The sequence below is a fragment of the Papio anubis genome, chromosome 19 (genome assembly GCF_008728515.1).
Source record: "Papio anubis isolate 15944 chromosome 19, Panubis1.0, whole genome shotgun sequence".
Classification (NCBI taxonomy): domain Eukaryota; kingdom Metazoa; phylum Chordata; class Mammalia; order Primates; family Cercopithecidae; genus Papio; species Papio anubis.
The window spans coordinates 52518702-52538895 of record NC_044994.1 but is presented as its reverse complement, the minus strand read 5'-3'; the positions used below and the strand labels follow the sequence as shown (position 1 = coordinate 52538895).

Sequence of the window (20194 nt, the reverse complement as noted above, 5' to 3'; positions counted from 1 at the left end):
ATTCTCTCCCTGGGAACTGCTGCCAGTGTCTTTGATTGTTCCAGGTTTCCACCCCTTCCTGCTGCTGCTCCCCTATGTCCTGGGCTTCCATCTGGTCCCAGGAAGCATGTCCTGTCTCCTACTGGGAGCCATCGCTGACACTCAAGTTTCTTGATTATTGCTGGTGCCAAGTTTCATTTACACAGTGCACCAAATGATGAATGTCTTGAGACATTTTAAGAGTCGTTCAACAGCTGTATAGCAGTTCTTAAAAATGTAGGTATAAAACAAAGGAGTACATAGTCCCATATCATCCATTTTAACTTCACTCTATCACAAAACTATTGAACATAAAATTCTATGGCGTATAAAATATTCATTTCCTCATTCATAAGCGATTTATATGCTTTTTGGGGAGGGCTGTTTATAGTCACAGTGTTTTCAAGGAAACTGCTTATAAAAGGATAGTTATTGGAAGGAATGCTAAATGTTAATTTGCACTGAAATATCATAAGTTCAATCCATCAGGAGCTTACCGAAACCATGAGTCAGCCAGAACCTATTCTCTCATTTATTGACTCACTCATTTGAAAAATATTTCCTGGCATATGCACAATACCTAATCATCCTTGTAGCATCCTTTGTCATATTTGCATTGACATACCTTTCTACTTTTATCTTTTTTTGTAATTTTCCTCAGTAGACATGTATTGCTACCATAAAAAAGAGAAGAAAAAAAATTTTTAAACCAATGATTTAACATGCAAGGATACTTTTCTCAAAATTCCACCACAAACTCAGTCAACATAATAGTGAAATGTAAACAAGAATTTTTTAATTTTAAAATATTTAATTGGCAAATAAAAGATATATATATATATTCAAGGTGTACAATGTGATTATTTGATATACATATACATAGTGTACAGATTACCATAGCCAGTTAAGTAATACACTCATCACAACCCATAGTTACAATTTGTGTGAGGGTAGAGAAGGGTGAAGATGCTTATAATCTGCTCTCTTATCAAATTCAAGTAAACAACACAGTATTATTAACTATAATCACCACAGTGTACATCAGATCCCCGGAACTTATTCACCTTGTAACTGAAAGTTTATATCCATTGACCAAAATCTCCCATTTTCCTCACCTCCTGGCACCTACTATTCTACTTTCTGCTTCTATGAGTTCAGCCTTTTTAGATTCCAAACATCAGTGAGATCACACAGTTTTTGTTTTTCTGTACCCGGCTTATTTCATTCAGAATAATGTCCTCGAGATACTTCCATGTTGTTGCAAATGATAGGATTTCCTTCTTTTTATGGCTGAATTATATGTGTATGTGTGTGTGTATATATATATGTGTGTGTGTGTGTATATATTATATAATTCTTTATAAAATATAAAATACAAAATATTTTCTTTACCCATTCATCCAATAATGGATACTTAGGTTGCTTCTATATCTTGGTTATCGTGAATTAACGCTGTAACAATCATGGGAGTGTAGATATGGAAACACTGCTTTATTTCCTTTCAGTACATACCCAGAAGTGGGATTGCTAAATCATATAGTGGTTTTATTTTTAATTTTTGGAGGAAACTCTATACTGTTTACCTTATAGACTGTACCAGTTTACTTTCCCACCAACAATGTACAACAATGTTCCCTCTCCAACACTTTTCTATTGTCTTTTTCACATAGACATCCTAACAGATGTGAGTTGATAGCTCGTTGTGGTTTTAATTGGCATTTCACTGGTGATTAGTGATGCTGAGCAACTTTTCATACACCTGTTGGCCATGTGCATGTCTTCTTTGGAAAAATGTCTATTCAGGTTATTGGCTCATTTTTTAATTTTGTTATTTGGGATTTTTTGCTATCAAGTTATATGAATTCCTTACGTATTCTGAGTATTAACCCCTTATCAGATACATGGTTTCCAAATAGGCAACTTTTAAAACATTTTGTATGACTCATATCTTTATTTTTAAAGATGAAATGAACTCTCTTGTATATTCTTTGTCCATTCTTCATATGAAGTCATTAGACTGGATTTCCAGGATTAAAATCACTAGCTTAAAGGATATAAAAAATTTTAAGACTATCTATATTACCAAAATTTGTTGACTTCAATTTATAGAAATATATACTCATTTATTAGTAATTATTACATTAATATAAATTTAGTGTCAAGTCTGAGTAAAATGCAATAATTTTTTTTAAAATCACTCATAATGTGTTTTCTTAATTCATTGGTTTAGAAAATAGTCATTTCATTTCTTATTTTATGAATATGTATAGTTTTTTAACGTTAAGCATTCATAGAAATTGGGATAGAGATGTAGAGATAGAAATAGTAATTGAAGATGTATATATAGAGCTGATATAGATAGAAATAGATATATCAATATATTAAAATTTAATGATGTCATCAGGAAATGTTTAAGTCATTATTTCACCAAAATAAATTCTGTGGAACTCTATTCGGACACATTTTATTAGTGTTATCACAAAAAAAGTGGTCATATAAGTTAGGTAAACTCTGTGTTAAAATATGTTAGATTTGTTTGTCTGTTTTAGTATTATCTTACTGAACTAGCAAATGTACAATGTGAATCTTTCAGAAGCCATTAAATTATGCAAAATTTTCCAAACTTTCCAGGCCACAAAATCATTTTTCAGACGAACATCAAATAAGAATATTGGTATATGGGACACGCTTTAGGAAGCATGACTCTAGGTATTGTTTCGTATTTATTATTTTGCTGAGCACTGAGCATTTTTTATTAGTAGATTAACATCATTTTTAAGGTAATGTTGTTTCTTCTCTTATTTCTCTAACTATTGCTTCTGATTCTCTCATCTGTTCTATTTTTCCTTTTGGGGTTCTGATTACAATTTAGATTGAATCCTCTAGATATGGCTTTGCTATCTGTCCTATTTTCTTTCATATTTCTAATTTTATTGTCCTTTTCTCTTAAATCCTACTTATGTTTTCCATTATAACAACATTTTCCAAGGCCGGGCACAGAAGCTTGCGCCTGTAATCCCAGCATTTTGGGAAGCTGAGATGGGCAGATTAATTGAGGTCAGGAGTTCAAGACCAGCCTGGCCAACATGGTGAAACCTCGTATCTACTAAAAATACAAAAAATTAGCCGGGTATGGCAGTGTGCACCTGTAATCCCAGCCACTTGGGAGGCTGAGACAGGAGAATCACTTGAGCCCGGGAGACAGAGGTTGCAGTGAGCTGAGATCACACCACTGCACTCCAGCCTGGGCAACAGAGTGTGACTGTCTAAAAAAAAGAATAAAATTTTCCATTCAGCACCTCCATCATGGTTTTCTATCTGGTGATTATGTCCTCATCATCCCACAATATTTCCTGATCTCCAATTCCTAGTCACAGAAGTTAGGATGTTTATTGCACATATGCAAATATTTTTCAAAATACTGATACTTTTAGATATTTTTCTAAAACTCCCTAATAGTAGCTTATGATCAAACCTATGAGAGACCTGTGAGACCTTCTCTTGATCAAACAAGCAATGAAAACATGTGTATTTAGTGCCAACATACCTCCCCAATTCAGATTTAGCAGCTCAAGTGAATTGGGGAGGAATCAGAAGCATGAAGTTTCAGCAGTAGACTATGATCTTTGGTCATTCCTCCAACACAATTGTAGAAACCACAAAGCCTAGGATATCTGTCCCCAACATGTGTGCACACATACACGCCAAGTCTACAACTACACCCACAAGTACAAAGCCTGGTCTTCTTCACCATAATTTCTCCAGTACATACCCAGAACTATGCCTGACTTATAATAAGTTATTAGTAATCTTTTTGTTGCAAGTGACAAAAACCCAACTAGAAAACTAGAAACTAGATTAAGAATAAAGGAAAACGTTTGGCCTAATAAATTAGCAATTCAGAAGCGCATCTAGCTTTAGGTATCACTGGACCCTGAGTCTCAAATAATGTTGTCAGAGTTCAGTGTGTCTCTCTCTGTATTTCTCCAAGTGACAGTTTCAGTCTTAAGAGTTCACAATGGTCAAGTTTAGGGCCCTTATTTGCCTCTAAATCAAACTCTGTGGTTAGGCAGATGGAGTAAACTTTTGGAACAGCCTGCTACATGTAAACAACTATGTCAGTATGGTTGAGAGGGGAAGGGCATCGTGGTGTACTAGCCCATTACCACAAGTGAAGGAGAGACAAAGGAACCGGGGTAATGTTGCTGGTTAAAGGAGGAAAGAATCCTACGATTCGCTACCTCCATAAAGGGAGTGTTCAATTAATATATACTGAAAGGAGGAATAGTTTATCTCACAAATATTATAATTCTCCCTCAGGCTTCATGTTGTATGATTTCTGCTTTCAATCCTAAGCTCAGTGATGATTTTAACCAGATTCACTTGAGAGCAAGCCACACATGAAGGTTTATCCTGAATCTTCCCTTCTTACTTCCTGGGACAGCTATGAATGAACTTCTCTAAAATTATGCTACTGTGCTGGGTGCAGTGGCTCATACCTGTAATCCCAGCACTTTGGGAGGCCAAGGCAGGCATATCACTTGAAGCCAGGAGTTCAAGACCAGCCTTGGCAACAAAGGGAGACCCCATCTCCACTGATAATACAAAAATTAGCCAGGCATGGTAACACATGCTGCAATCCCAGCTACTAGGGAGGCTGAGGCACGAGAATCACTTGAACCCGGGAGGCGGAGGTTGCAGTGAGCCGAGATCTTGCCGCCACTGCACTCCAGCAAGATTCTGTCAAAAAGAAAATTATGTTACTGTGTATGAAATTCCTCACAAATACTATTGATGACTGCAGATTTCTTATTTACGTTTGGCTAATACAATGGTCTTGGTCACTTAAAGTACTAAGAAATAGTCCCAACCAATATTTAATGGATTTGCTAAGGGTTTTTATTACGCCTAGCACAGCAGTCAATGTGGACTAGCTTAAGGTCAGTTATAATGTATTCTAATACATCTCATACCATGCAACTAACATCAAGTAGATGGCTGAGAAAGAGACATGGAATTGTTATAAAGAACTCTTTTCAAACAATCACTTCTGATTTTATAAAATTTATGTCTGAGATTGGTTTATGCTTCTTAAAACCAGAAAAGCATAAGGACAAAAGAAGGACAGCAATTGCCTATGATTAGCAAACTATATTCACCTTGTAACCTCAACAATGACATTTTAGTTTATTTATAAAGGCACATCTTGTTGGAGCTACCTACATTTGGTTAACTCCTCCCTGTAAAATAAAATGTTTATATGCTAGGCTTCAAGCCTACCTATGATTTAAAAAAAAAAAAATTGTGCTAACATCTAACTTAAAGGTAGATAGTTCAACAAAGAAACTATCTTTTCAGAGGAAAGATACAATTCCTAAAATTTCTCTGTATTTTTTGCAACAATCTTTGGAAGACCTGAGAAATCTTCCTGTGCCTGTGATTTACTAGAAATCTGAAAAACGATTCAGTCCATTTTCTTACTGTTTTTCTAGGAATGGTTAATTTTGTAACTAAAAAGCCACTATGTTTAGACAGTTCTTATCCTAAACCTTTATATTTGTATAGAATTTTGGAGTCTAAGTACTTTCATTTCTATTATATTCGTTTCTTTTGAGCTTTGTAACAATATTGTGAATTAAGAAGGATATCAAGGTAGGTTCTTATTTTAATGTACAATATAGATTATCCATAGTATCTGGAACCTGAAACCATTCTAGACTAAAATGTATCTAGAGTTTATGTCTCTTAAAACCAAAACATTGTAAGGACAAGAGAGGGAGAATGAATATACCATAGGCACACAGTTGCAATGCAATATTTTAATGGAGTTATTAAGCCACTCCATCACCAGCAAGAAGGCAACATCTTGTCAGTCTCTAATGAACTGAGTTGATTTAACCAGCCACTTGCCTGCAGGTGGATTACACCATCACCAAATACCACCACTATGATAAATCCTGCTTCGTTTATTGCCATAGCATTTTGTAAAATCAGGAACAATTGCTTGAAAAGAGCTTTTACAGAAATTCTAATGTTTAGATGTTTAAAATATTTAGACTCCCATTATAGAATTGTTTCAAGTATATTTGTAACTTTAGGGAGTAAAATATATTATGAGGTACAACTTCAAGACCTCTCTCATCCTAACATCATTTCACACACACACACAGTCATGCAAACAACATTTACTAACTTCTGGCGTCTGCTTATAATGTAAGAAACTAGAAAGAGCGTGCTCCCACTGAAGGAAGAAAAAAAAAAAAAGCTAGATAATTTGCAAAGTCACAACTATTTAAAACCCATCAAAGAAACGAACTCAAGGACAACAAACACATCCAAAAACTTCAAATAAAAGACAGAATGTGAGCACATGTGTGTCTGGAGAGGTGCTGGAAACTGATCAAACTAGTAGGAAGAATTCAGCTAAAATTCTTAATAAATTACTGTAGTCCTGCTATGGGATAGCAAGAGAGTACAGAACTCCTGAGAATCGCACACAAAGACCCGCATCAGAAAGGGGACTGATATGGTTTGGCTACGTCCCCACCCAAATCTCATCTTGAATTGTGCTCCCATAATTCCCCCATGTTGTGGGAGGGACCCAGTGGGAGACAATTGAATCATGGGGGCGGTTTCCCCCATACTGTTCTCGTATAAGTCTCACAAGATCTGCTGATTTTATAAGGGCTTTCTGCTTTGGCTTCTTTCTCCTTCTCTCTTCCCGCTGCCCTGTAAGAAGTGCCTTTTGCCTTTCGCCATGATGGTGAGGCCTCCCCAGCCACGTGGAACTGTGAGTCCATTAAACCTATTTTTCTTCCCAGTCTCGGGTATGTCTTTATCAGGAGCTTTCTCCAGCATCTCCCCGTGCCCCCAGTCTTCCTTGTGATCACCTGGTGAGGTCTGTGGAGAGGAGTCTACTGAAGGATCTGAATTTTCCTGTGTGTGTGGCTCTCAGGAGCCCTATTCTCCCCAGTTGTTGGCACATGGCATGTGCATTCCTTCTTGTTGCTGCTCAGATTTATTCTTAGGTAGACATTGTGCCCCTGAATCTTCTGGGCAGGGTCTTCCTGGTGAACTTGCCTCTCACTCAATGATAGAAAGTTTCTAATGGTTTGGGCCCAGGACAAATCTCTCTCATCTGTGATCTGAAGGTCACAAATGTGCTGCCCTTTCCTCAGCAGATTAAGGACTTTGTCCTATAGAGGAGATAGAGAAGAAGGATCTGGATGCAGGTCCATGCCTTTCCTCACAGTGGCTGTTCTTGCTGTCCCAAGGCAAAATGGTAATTTTTGCTCCAACAATATTAACAATTACATTAAATATCAATGATCTGGCCAGGTGCCCTGGCTCACACCTGTAATCTCAGAACTTTGGGAGGCCAAGGCAGATGGATCACCTGAGGTCAGGAGTTCGAGACCAGCCTGGGCAACATGGTGAAGCCCTGTCTCTAATAAAAACACAAAAATTAGTCATGTGTGGTTATACACACCTGTATTCCCAGCTACTTGGGAGGCTGAGGCAGGAGAATCTCTTGAAACCAGGAGGCAGAGGTTGCAGTAAGCCGAGATCCTGCCACTGCACTCAAGTCTGGGTGACAGAGCAAGGCTCTGTCTCAAAAAAAAAAAAAAAAAAAATCAGTGATCTAAACACGCAAAAGACAATAAACGTAACCTTAGATTTAAAAAATCTTAAACTAAATGAGTGTAGCAAAGTTCCAGGAAGCAAGATCAATATACAAAAATCATTCTATTTCTATATACTAACAATAAATAATTAGAAATTTAAATTTTAAAGTAGTATTCCCAAAAATATAATTCAATAAGCTATGTCTCTTCTGGAAAATAAGTCATTTGCAATAGTATCTATGAAATGCTTAAGAATAAAGCTGACAAAAGTTATACAAGACTTATACACTGAAAACTGAAAAGAACTGCTAAGAGAAATTAAAGAAGTCCTGGATAAAGGAAGTGACGTGTCATGTTCATGAATTCATGAATTGGAAGACTGAATGTTGTTAAATGTCAGTTCTCTTCAATACTGATTTATATAGTCAATCCAATCTACAAAATAGTTTTGTAGAATTTGACGAGATGATTCTAAAATTTATATGAAAATGCATAGGACATAAAATAGCCAAAACAACTTTTAAAAAGAACAAAGAGAACCCATGCTATCTGATTTCAAGAGTAAATATAAAGCTATAATAATCAAGACAGTATGGTATTGGCAAAAAGATAAACAAATCACAATGGAACAGAATACAGTTCAGAGGTGAACATACACATGTACGATTAATTCGTATTTAGCAAAGTGTAAAGGCAATTAGTGGATAAAGAATACCCTTTTCCACAAATGGTACAGGAAAAATTGGATATCCATATTTAAAAAAAAAAAAAAACTTCACTCCACATCTTTTACCATAGGCAAAAAATAATAATAATTAACTCAAAATGAATCATAGACCTTAATGTTAAATCTGAAAGTATTTTAGAAATTGAAAAAAATGTTTGACCTTGGGTGAGGCAAAGATTTTTTTTTTAATCGGCCAGGATGGGGGTGGGGATTGCCCCTGTCCCCACCCCGCTCCCAAGGTAAAGATTTCTTACATAAGACTTCTAAAAGCATGATTTCTAAGCCAAAAAATAGAAATAAAAAGATAAATGGGATTTTATCAAAATTTAGAACTTTTGCTCTTTCACTCAATGGTAAGTGATTGAAAAAATGAGCCACAGACTGAAACAAGATATTTCTAAATTACACATCTGAAAAAGGACTTGTACCAAGAATACTTATAAAAGTCTTACAACTCAATGTTTAAAAAGGCACATAATCTAACAAAATGTTGTGCTAAATATTTGGACACTTCACCAAAGAATACAACTAAATGACAAATGAGTAATAAATAGATACTCAACATCACTAATGATTAGGGAAATGCAAATTCAAACTACGGTAAGATTCTGTAACACACCTATTAGAATGACTAGAATTTACAAAACTGACCCTAAGGATGCAAAGCAACTAGAAGCCTCATGCTCTGATAGTGGAAATGCTAATATGGTATAACCACTTAAAAAGAGTTTAACAGTTTCTTAAAGAGTTAAATATATACCTACCACATGGCACAACCATTCTTCTCCTAGTATTTACCAAAAATAAGTTAATAAATAAAAATGTATTCCCGTATGAGTAGTATGCAGATATTCATAGCAGTATTATTTGTAGTAAGCAAAACTGAAATCAATCCAAATGTCTGTCAACAGGTGACTAGATGAACATATTGTGATACATCCATAAAATAGATAGAAATTTTTAATTTTTTAACTTTCATTTTTATGAAAGTACCTAGTAGGTGTATATATTTATTGCATATAATGGATGTTAGTTCATTATTTAATCTTTCTTATGTAACAACAAAATAAAATATTTAAGATGTGAATTTTTCTCTGGTTACTGGTTGTTCAGGATTGGTATGTTGTGATATGATTATCTCTGTTGCTAACTTCTAAATAATAATTAAGGTTTTCACTTAAAATTTAAAAGTGTTTATATTATAGTTAAACATTATGAGTAATTTTTAGTTATATTTCATTTCATATGGTAAGAGAATTATGTCTCTTTAACTTCAGTTTTTACATTTAGTGAGATTTCTTTGGGTTTCACATACAAATGCTTTTATAAATATTACCTTTGCAATGGAAATAAAATACAGTTACTTAAAAGGGTAAAAAGTTCAATATTAAATCTGCATTTGATTTATCCTTATTTTCCACCAAACGTCTTTTATTTGCAAACCTATAGTAAGATTAAAGGAATACTCCAGGCACTCTTACAGTTCACTTAGATTCACCAACTGTCAGCATTTTGCTACATTTGTAGATAGAGAGATGGCGAAATAACAAGAGAGAGATATACAACTTGTATATGTTTTCATGGACCTCGATACAGAGATAGATATTATTTATTGTACAAGCACTTAAAAATAAGTTTTGGGTGTAAAAATCTCAACATGTATACCCTAAACACAAGGACACTCTCTTACATAAACAGAATTCTATTATCATAATAAAAATATTAAGATTGCTTTAACTATGTTATCTAATACACAGTCCATATTCAAATTTCCTCAATTGTCTCAATATTGGCAACTAATAGCTTTATGTCTGCCACATTGATAGAATAAATGAGAGAAATGACATGCAGAAAATGCATTTGATGAAACTTAATATCCTTTCATGATTAGAAAATAATTCTCAGCAAATGAAGTCTAAAAGGGAACTTCCTTCTGATAAATATTATGTATGAAAAAACCTACTGCTAACATTACACATAACAGAAGAATCACTGAAAGCTTTCTTCCTGAGATCAGAAAACAACATAGATGTTCATCACCTCTATTACACCTAGCCAGTGCAATAAGGCCAAAATAAATAGTATCATTATTGGGAAGAAAGTAATCATGTAATTATTCACAGATGACAGGATTGCATACACAGAAAAGCCAAAAGAACTCAAACTATAAAAATTTTTAAAGAATTTAACAAAGTTGGTGGATGCAAACTCATATAGTATATATGTACATATTACTCTTAAAAATTGAAGAACAAAATAAAAATCAATACCATACACAACAGTATGCAAAAAACCAGACACACGGGGATAACTTATTGAAAGACGTGCCCATTGATTTACTGAAAACTAAACTGTCACTGAGAGAATAACTAAGTAAATGAACACACCATACTCATGAATTGAAGACTCATTTGTAAAGACGCCAGTTCTCCCCAAATCTGCCTACATATTCAATCTTACCCCATTCATCCAGCAGGTGTTTTCCAATAAGATGATTCTAAATTTTATATGGAAATGGAAAGGACCAAAAACAAAAAAAAAGCAAAACAAATTTTAAGAACAGATTTGAAATTTCTTCACTACCAACAAGATTCCTTATGAAATCACAGTATTCAAATAGCGTGATGTTGATTCAATGATGAACAAACTGGTGAAACTGTGGTACTTTGTTCCAGCAGCAACTGGAAACGAACACACGGAGACACACAGGGCCAACTGTTGCTTGGTCGTGTTAGCCTGGAGGCCCAGCCCCACGGGCATGTGTACATTCTACATTCTGTGTCCTGTATCTGCTCAGATACTATCTCTCAAGGTGTATTTTGGATATAGTTTCTTCAAATATACCAGTGCCTATAAAATTCTGTTCCTATCTGTATCTAGTCTGCTGTTAGCACATTCATTGAGTATTTAATTTTAGTGATCCTATTTTTCATTCCTACGACTTTATTTTCTAATCCCTTGTTTCTTTTTTATAATCTTTTATTTTACTTGAAATCTACTTCTCACTGGCAGGCACAGTGACTCACACCTGTAATCCCAGCACTTTGGGAGGCTGGGGCAAGCAGAACTTGAAGTCAGGAGTTCAAGACCAGCCTGGCCAACACGGTGAAACCCCGTCTCTATTAAAAATGTAATAATTAGCTGGGCGTGGTGGTGCATGCCTATAATTCCAGCTACTCCAGAGGCTGAGGCAGGAAAATCCCTTGAACCCGAGAGCTGGAGTTTGCAGTGAGCCGAGATCGCGCCACTGCACTCCAGCCTGGGCAACAGAGTGAGACTCTGTCTCAAAAAAAAAAAAAGAAAGAAAGAAAAAAAAAAAAGGCAGGGGGAGAAAATTGACTTCTCTTTTTCATCATTTTAATCTTTTGTAAAATTTTTAAATTGTTCTAGTATTTCCAATTCCTATGCAATTAACACTCATCTTTGTGACATCATTTGCTTTCCTCACTAGATTTTTTTAATTGACAAATAATAATTGTATAAATTTATGCTCTTTGATGGGATTTTTTCATATATTTATTGTAGAAATATTTTTTATTATTTTTTGAGTTTGTCTTTAGCAGTGACTCATGATTCTATGCGTGTCTCCTGCACCTTGGGTTACAAGAAAATTTTACGTTTGCATCTGAGAAAGGACCAAAGGAACAAATTCATCATGACTGACTAGTTTTTCCCATCCAGGCTTCCCAGCACAGTTCAAGGAAAAGGAGTGGAGTTGGGGTTTAACATTCATGCATGACACTTGCTCCGAGCTCTTTCACTTCACATGCACCTGCAACCACTATTTGGCCATCACATACCTAGTCCCCAGTCACGGTGGGTTTTCAGGGTCTCCTTGCTATTCTGATTTTTATTTCCAGTTTTGGCTTTAGTCCCGGAAATTACAGTCTTTTGAGCTCATTTTATGCTTATAAGTATTTATAAGATGTCCCATTTGCATAAGCTCTGATTGTTACATTGCTAGAAGGTCAAACATTTGTCCTTCGAAAAGGGGTGTGATAAAATATTTTACTTTTATTTTATTTATTCTGCATTATGATTCTGTGAGGTAGATAGTAGATTTAAATATAATAAGTTCAAATATTAAATAGATTAAGCAATAAACAGGTTTGTCTCACAGAAGTGGCAGGATTCAAAAGCAGGTGTGTCAGAAGCCTAGGGGCACGTTCTTAGACGATACCTATTTTTCCTTGTAAATTTCCTTTTTTCTGTTAGGTTAATAATGTGTTTCGTATATACAGAAAAGTATGATAAATAGATTGACAGTGAGAGAAAGAGAGGGATGCTTTCTCCATGAAGAAGTGCCTAATATCATTAGTTATTCTAAGAAAAATTAGAAAGAGCTCAAAAAACACAATAATAGTAGGGAGAAATAAACCATGGTAAATGGAAAATGTATCATTTTCCAAATGTGTGTTTACAAAATTTGTGACATATTGATACTTCTGTTATAACTCAACATTTTAAATAATAACAATGTTCATAGAGCACAACTATCTAAAACAGACAACCACCAATAAAATATCTGTATCAACCAAAAAATGGTGGGAGGGATGTCCTATGTACTTTCTTGTTGCAACTGACACATTTGGTCTTATGTATGTCAGGCATGGGGCTTCTATTTTTTTGCTTCCTTCACATTTCCTTTTACTTCTGTCTTTTTGGGTATCCTCCCTGATATTTGATGAGAAATCAGGAAATATAAAAATAAGTTACTATAAGCTCTAAATTTTTTCATTCAACCATTGTAAAATTCTTGTTTGAAAGTATATGTTAAATAGCACTTAACAATGTTTAAGGAAAGAAGCTGTTGATACACGTCACATGCTTTTGATGGTACAAAGCACCAGGCCACCCATTAACATTTATTTAATTAGGTAGAAAGAAGGATAAAAAGTATTGAAATGACAGTTTCCACAAAGTTTATCTCGAATCACTGCTTGTTAAATCTTGTCATCATAAAGCTAGGTTCCTCGGTATGTCTATTTAATAAGGTCAGCAATCCTCCCTGCATTATTCAGAAATCTATTTCAAAAACTCTGAGGATTGTTGACTTATAATGGTGAAATTAGAAATATTTGTTATAGAAAATTACGAGTAGCGAATAGTGTTTATTCAGTTAATGTTGAAAACTACGTCATACGTTACACTGATTTGTCTTCAATCTTTAAGGCCCTATATGATCTCTCTCTGCCTTGTTCCCTTTCCCGACCTCAATTTTCTTCTTTCTCTCTTGTTCTTTCTCCAGCCATATTGGCCTTTCGGCTTTTCCTAGAATACTCCAGGCACACTCAACAAATCCCTTCTTCCTGAAACAGTCTGTTCTAAAATTAGCCTAGTAAATTTCCTCACTTCCTTTGAGTCTTTGCTTAAAGATCATCTTCTCAATGAGGACCACAGTTGAACAATGCAGGGGCTAGGGTGCCAACCTATGCAGTCAGAACTCCATGTATAAATTTTGGCTCCCAATAAACTTAATTACTAATAGCCTACTGTTGACTGGGAGCCTTATCAATAGCATAAACAACCAATTAATACAATTTTTAAATATTATATATATTAGAGACTGTACTCGTACAACAAACTACAGGAAAGAAAATATTATTAAGACAATCACAAGGAAGAAGAAATATATTCACAATAACATACTGCATTCATTGATACCATAAATATGTTTCCTGTTTACAAGACGTGTCTGATGTTTCTCTGCGTATTAGCAGCACTCCCAGCATCACTGGTGGTACTTTGTATGAGCCCCATGATGTTGTTCAAGGTTTATGGTATTGCAGTAAACACAATGTGCCAGAACCTTGAGACATCACTTTTTACTTCCATACACAATGTACTGGAGAGATTAACTGCTCAGGCAGAGATGATTAGGGTCACACAGTTTTAAGCGGATACTCACAACACTTAAGCTCATGAAATAGCAACAGGAGGTGGCTACAAAATTACCACAGTTGTGTGGTATGTGCTGCAGTTAATTTCATGCAGTTATGATTCCATCCTGCCTCTTTACATTCATTTACATTTCTCTCTACTATGAATGATGCCACATACAGTCTGTGTGTTCACTTTTTGATAAATGTTTACCCTTATAAGACTTGTGTATATTTTATGATAGTAAGTGATAGACTCATATCTACATAAACTTGATGCAGTCATGACATACATTTTTCCTAATTTTTTCAGTATTTCCAGGCTATTTGGTTCATCTGCAAGTTTTTTCAAATTGTCACAAATCTCCAAAAAACTTTCCAATATACTTATTGAAAAAAAAAATTCACATGTAAGTGGACCCACGCAGTTCAAACCCATGTTGTTCAAGGGCCAACTGTGCTTACTCTGACCACCCTATCTGAAATTGTAAACTGCCTACCCCAACCTGACCCATCCTACTTACCCTGATCTTTTCTCTTCTGCAGCTTTTCATTATTACTTACTACCCTCTAAAGTGAGATGCATTTTACTTATAAATGTCATACAACTTATGATATTTAATGTTTATTTCTGTACACATACACACATACCCTGCCCTGGTTCCTCAGACAGGGATCTTTTTGGTTCATTGTGGTTGTTGTTGTTATTATTAGTGGTAACATATACATCTCAATAGCAAAGAAAAATATATAAAACAGTAGATGCTCAATAAATTGTTGTTAAATTGAACCTTTTGAGCCTTGTGTTTTTCCCCCCAGACTCTGGCTTTTCTAATGTTACAATAAGTTTTTCAATCAGTGTAAGGTTTTTTTTGTTTTGTTTTGTTTTGTTTGTTTGTTTGTTTGTTTTTTGAGACAGAGTCTCATTCTGTCACCAGGCTGGAGTGCAGTGGCGCAATCTCAGCTCACTGCAACCTCCATATCTTGGGTTCAAACAATTCTCCTGCCTCAGCTTCCCAAGTAGCTGAGACTACAGGCACATGCCACCATGCCCGGCTAATTTTTGTATTTTTAGTGGAGATGGGGTTTCATCATGTTAGTCAGGCTGATCTCGATCTCCTGACTTTGTGATCCACTCGCCTCAGCCTCCCAAAGTGTTCGGATTACAGGCGTGAGCCATTGTCCCCGGCCGCCTGTTTATTTTTCTACCTTTCTTTTACACTATGAAGTCCTCCAGAAGAAGGAACTCTTTCACATCTCTGTAGTCCCAAAACATGCCACACAGAAGTCTCTAAGTAAATACTTGCTAAAGGAAATAAACTCTTCAAGTAATTGAAAGTGAAGGAAACAACATTTACGGACTGAGAACCCACTCGGTAGCAGACTCGCTTCTATATTTTCCCTGTTAGTAGTCATGAGAGCCTTGCAAGGGGCTATGTTAGCTTTCACATTCAACCTGCCAGAACTGCTAAAAGGCAACTCCAAAGCATGTATTCTTTCTGCTCCTTCTTTCTACTTCTTCTTAAAACAGATTGCTTTCTACAACTCTGGATCATTTATAAACTCTTAGTCATACAAGAATAATCTCTTATAGCAAGGAGTTTTTAAGTGTCCTTGGATTGTATAAACAGGCAAAAGAGAGTGGAAAGAAAGATTAATCATTTGAAGGACTAAAAAAAATGAAAGGAAGTACGTTTAGATGATGGAATATGATTCAGCCCTAAAAAGAATGAGCTATCAAGCTGTGGAAAGACATGGAAGGAACTTAAATGCCTATTACTAAGGAAAAGAAGCCAATCTGCAAAGGCAACGCACACTGTATTATTCCAACTAGATGACAGTATGGAAAAGGCAAAACTATGCAGACAGTAAAAAGATCAGTGATTGTCAGGGTCAGGCGCGGTGGCTCACGCCTATAATCCCAGTACTTTAGGAGGCCAAGGCGGGCGGCTTACCTAAGGTCGGGAGTTTGAGACCAGCGTGACCAACATGGAGAAACCCTGTCTCTACTAAAAATACAAAATTAGCTGGGCATGGTGGCACATGCCTCTAATCCCAGCTGCTAGGGAGGTTGAGGCAGGAGAATCGCTTGAACCTGGGAGGCAGAGGTTACGGTGAGCTGAGATCATACCATTGCACTCCAGCCTGGGCAACAAGAGCGAAACTCCATCTCAAAAAAAAAAAGAAAAATCAGTGATTGTCAGGGTTTTTAGGAAAGGGAGGGATGAATAGGCAGAACACAGAGGGTTCGTAGGAAGGGTAAATATTCTGTATGATACTACAATGGTGGATACACATCTTTATACATTTGTTCAAACCCATAGGATGTGAAATACCAAGAGGGAAACCTAATGTAAACTATGGACTTTGGGGGACAATGATGTGTCAATGTTCGCTCATGGATTGTTACCAGCGTGCCACTCTGGTGGGGGGTGTTGGTAATGGGGGAGGCTGTGCTTGTATGGGGACAAAGGATACGTGTGAAATCTCTGTACCTTCCTCTTGCTTTTGCTGTGAACCTAATAATGCTCTTAAAAGATAAAGTATTTCTATAAATAAGGAAAAGGAAAACATCACATCAAAGAGCTCCTGGGTTTTCAGAGGATAAGGACTCAAAATTCAGAGCACACTGGACAGCTCGCCATTTCACTTCCGTAGATTTTGCCTAATTGACTTCACCACTTCCTTCCTAAAATATGTGTTGTTATCAATCCTCCAGGGCCTGTAATTATCTACTGGTCAATGTGTCCTCTGTTCTGATTTACTTTCTAGAATTTCACAGCCACTGGGAAATTTTCACTCATTAAATGGCATATATAAATAGAAGATGCTAAATAATCATGACTAGCAAGAAGAGTATTCCCTCAGTTGAATATGAAGTGCTTGAAAGGGTATTTAGAATGTGATATAAATGTCTGGTTTTACATCACATAAGAGGTGGGCTGAAGGAGAAATTAATTTGGGGTGGTATGAAACTGCTTCATAAATGCTTAAGGTAATTAAGGTGTGGGCATGGTGCTCTTTGCTGACGTCAATATAGACAGTTAAAATATGTTTAATTATTTGTGTTGTATTTACTATTACTTTTGAACTCACTGTTATTTCATGTGAAATGGGTCTTTCTGCTATTAGCTACAAGTTTTTCCTACAGGGCCAAAAAAAAAAATTCATCGGAAATACCTACATCATTTAAGATTGCTTTTTACAAAAACCTTTTCACATGTCAAATTTCCTCTAACATTAAAAGTGTTTTGAATGCAACTGATTCCCTTAGATGCTCTTTAGTATTTTAACAAAGTTCCCTTCTCAAGCCTTTTCTAAGAAGGGGGGGGGGGGAGAGAGAGAGAGAGAGAGAGAGAGAGAGAGAGAGAGAAAGGGGGAGTGAGAGAGGCAAAGTGAGAGACCCTGAAAAGTACTGTGTTTTCCCAAGTAGGGCAAGGGCATTCTAAAGATGGGTTATATATCATTCCAAGAATGTCTTAAAAGCACAAAGTAACTACTGCAGTAACATCTCCAGTCTGACCCTCTCCACTCTTCTTCTTCAAAAAGCAGACTGGACCAACTTAGTGAAGGAATAGGATGAACCACTATTCTCCTACAACCATTCCTTCTCATTACTTCAATTTAAAGCAGTGGTTCTCAAAGTGTTGTCCTCAGACCAGCACATCAGCATCGCATGGGAACTTATTAGAAATGCAAATCCCTCAGCTGCCCCACACCCACTGGATCAGAAACTCTGGGGCTGGAGCCCAGCAATCTGTTTCACAGGCCTGGTGGGAACTTCTAAGGCAAGCTAACATTTCAGAGTTGTTGATTTACAGCAGCCATTTCAAACTTGGCTGCACATTGGAGTCACTTAAGAAGCTTAAAAACTACAGCTGTCTGGGTCCTGCCCTCAGATACCATGTTGTACTGTAATTTGTCTGGGAAGTAGCCTGGTATCGGGACTCAAAGCTCGCTAGGTAATTCTAATACACAGCAACATTCAAGGACAGAAACACTGCTTCAGACCTTATTTCACTCCCCATGAAAATAATACTGTCTGGGAAAAGATGCCAGCTCAGCGGGCTGGAACCTAAGAGATACTTAGTAAAGGAAACCAACCTCAGGTACCCTTCCTTGGTTATATGTGAACTCAGATGCAGGCACCCTTGATTCTCCAGAACTGTACTGAGTCCCATAGTCTTCTCCTGAGCACCCAGATGTTCCATGTTGCACGCAGAGCTCAATCCTAAGGGACATCACCTGTGCTAACAGCAACAGGAGAGGATTTTCAGGAAATGATCAAATAAAACTTGATTCTTATATTTCATGCTAACCAGGAGAGGATTGGTGGAAAATAATTAAATTAAACATGATTCTTACAGGTGATGCTACATTTGAGTTTTAGATTTGGGGGTAAAACTTCTTGTAACCAAGGATACTGGCGCCTTAGTATCTATTAACAACAAGTAAAAGTATAATTTAAGATACAAAGCCTATGCTTCCTTCCATTCTGTAAAGCAGCCTTGGTTGTACCTTCCCTGCACTCCCATTTTCACTTTATTTTAGCACAAACAAGGCTGTCTTCCAGGTAATTGCTTCCTGTCTGTCGCTGCTGGTAGGCTACCGGCAAATATTATGCAGCTCTGCATTCGCAGGCACTAGTGCTCAGAAGCCATTTCTTAACGCTTGTTGAAGGAATCAGCGAATGAACTATAAAAGCTTCACACGATCTTCAAGACAGAATTTATATATTCTGTCAGCAACCACAAAAAAAACAGATTTGTGTCTTTAGCGTGACAAAAGCTATAAAAAAATAGTTTTTTACACAGAGGACTGAGACCTTTTTTCTTAATTTTCCCTTGTTCCCAACAAAATCTTTAGAAAACTACAAGATTGAAATTTAAAAAAAAAAAAAGAAAGAAGAAGTAGTTCTGACCTTCTAGGAAAAGAGGAGTGCAGTGCATTCAAATTCCCTCAAAAAAAAAAAAAAAAAATCCAGTAACAGGATAAAATATTTATCAGGAAAGAACGTCTCTACAATGCATGTTTGTGCATTTTTGTGCATACAGATTTCTCATGTGTGTGAGAAATAGGGCAATGGTAAAATTTTTAAAAATGGAAATCTGTTTTGCAAATAATCAAAGTAATGTAGCTACTTTCATAATAGTTTACTTAGGATTTATATTCTAAACACAATCTCTAAAAAGGGGGTCAACAACCTCTTTGTGAAGGGTCCAACAGTAAATATCTAAAGCTTCGTGAGCCATGTGGTCTCTGTTGCAACTACTCAACTCTGCCTTCTGTAACACAGAAAGCAGCCATAGATTATATGCAAATGAATGGATGTGACTGTGTTCCCATAAAATTTAATTTCTGCTCTCCAAATGTGGCTCAGATGTATTCCTTCCTTTTCTTCTCCGCTATTGACACCTATGGCCTTCACCCTCATTAGAGCTCTGAAATCCTGGCTTAGCCATCTCATTCATTCATTTATTCAACAAATTCTTGTCCAGCATCTGAGATGTGCCTAGGCATTGGGGTACGTCCTTGGGAATCTAGGAGAGAAGAAAGCTCTTCTGATGGTTTTTTTTGTTTTTTGTTTTTTGTTTTTAATAGAACGCTGCACAAATGTGTGTCATCCTTGCACAGGGGCCATGCTAATCTCTGTATCATTCCAATTTTGGTATGTATGTGTTGCCAAAGCAAGCACCCTGCTGGAGTTTACAGTATGGGGGGAGAGACAGACTACACGTAAAATAACCGTGAGTTAGAGCAGTGGTTCTAATGGAACGAGGGGTAGGGGTTCCCTCCTGGGGCCATTTGATGATGTTTGGAGACAGTTTCTGTTGCCATATCTGGGGATGAGGTGCTTCTGGCATCCAGTGAGCAGAGTCCAGGGATGCTGCAAAACGTCCCACAAGGCACAGGACAGGTCCCCACAACAAAGTTATATCCAGCCC

At 36.5% G+C, this 20194-nt stretch overlaps 1 pseudogene; it reads right to left on the bottom strand.

The window, feature by feature from the left end:
- Positions 1-19845: 19845 nt before the first annotated feature.
- On the bottom strand, positions 19846-19944 carry LOC116271512 (annotated as a pseudogene).
- Positions 19945-20194: the final 250 nt, after the last annotated feature.